The following is a 1,061-nucleotide window of genomic DNA, read 5'->3' as shown; positions in this document are numbered from 1 at the left end:
TCAGGTGAAGGGGGCGGGAGACCTCGCGGTGACACTTCAGCCTTTAACACTGTGAATACAGTGAAAATTTTGGCCACTGGGTACAATAAAGTATGCCACTTTCAGGACTAGCCCCTGAAGTGTAATTATCCCAAGAGCCTTCAACCTCTCTGTCTCTCTACATTCAGGGGATTACTGAAGTAGTGACTAAAGTGGCAATCAGGCCCTAAGAGACATCACCATAAGCCTGAGAAGTGAACTTGGGGTACCTGTGTGATCCATGGTCTCTAAGTGAATGAGAAAGAACTTTCATTGTATCCTGTTGTGAGATTTGGAGTTATCAGTGTCAGACACAATTACTTTCTTAACCATCTTAAAGTTGGTAGATGAAATGAGGTAAATAAAATTTAGAGTAGCTTGAGAGAGACAGTGGATTTTAAAAGGCTATCTAAATATGAAGTAGTACTCTTTACTGAGGAAAAAGCTGAAACTTGTGGGTTCATGTGAAACTTCTGATATGTACTAGTTGTGCGACATATGGGAAATCAGTAAGACTTCATGTCTTCAACTGCCAAACAGAAATAGTAGTATTAACAGTCCACAGAATTTTTTTAAGGTAAAATTTTTATTTATTTAAAAAATTTTAATGAATCATTTTATTGGGGGCTCTTGTAACAATCCACATATCAATTGTATAAAGCACATTTGTCTTTATGTTGCCATAATCATTTCCAAAACATTTTCTACTTGAGCCCTTGGTATCAGCTCCTCTTTTTACCCCTTTCTCCCCCACCCTCCCTAACAGTCCACAGGATTGAGGATTACAAAACTAGTGGCAGGGAGGGGATGGGAGGACTGGTAGGGAGTGACCAAGGGCAAGGTAACTGAGAGGAATTACTGAAACCAGGATGAGGGCTGAACATGGTAGTGGGGCAGGAGGAAAGCGTAGGGAAATAGAGGAAAGGAGTCTGAGGCAAAGGGCATACATAGTAGCCTAAATATAGACATGTACATATGTAAATATATTTATGAGTATGGGGGGGAATAGACCTACGTGCATATATTTATAGGTTTAGTAGTAG

The sequence above is a fragment of the Echinops telfairi genome, unplaced genomic scaffold, assembly GCF_000313985.2.
Source record: "Echinops telfairi isolate 266 unplaced genomic scaffold, ASM31398v2 ScPeMD7_1;HRSCAF=3_0, whole genome shotgun sequence".
Taxonomy (NCBI): domain Eukaryota; kingdom Metazoa; phylum Chordata; class Mammalia; order Afrosoricida; family Tenrecidae; genus Echinops; species Echinops telfairi.
The sequence above is the reverse complement of the archived record's forward strand: the minus strand, read 5'-3'. Positions refer to the sequence as shown.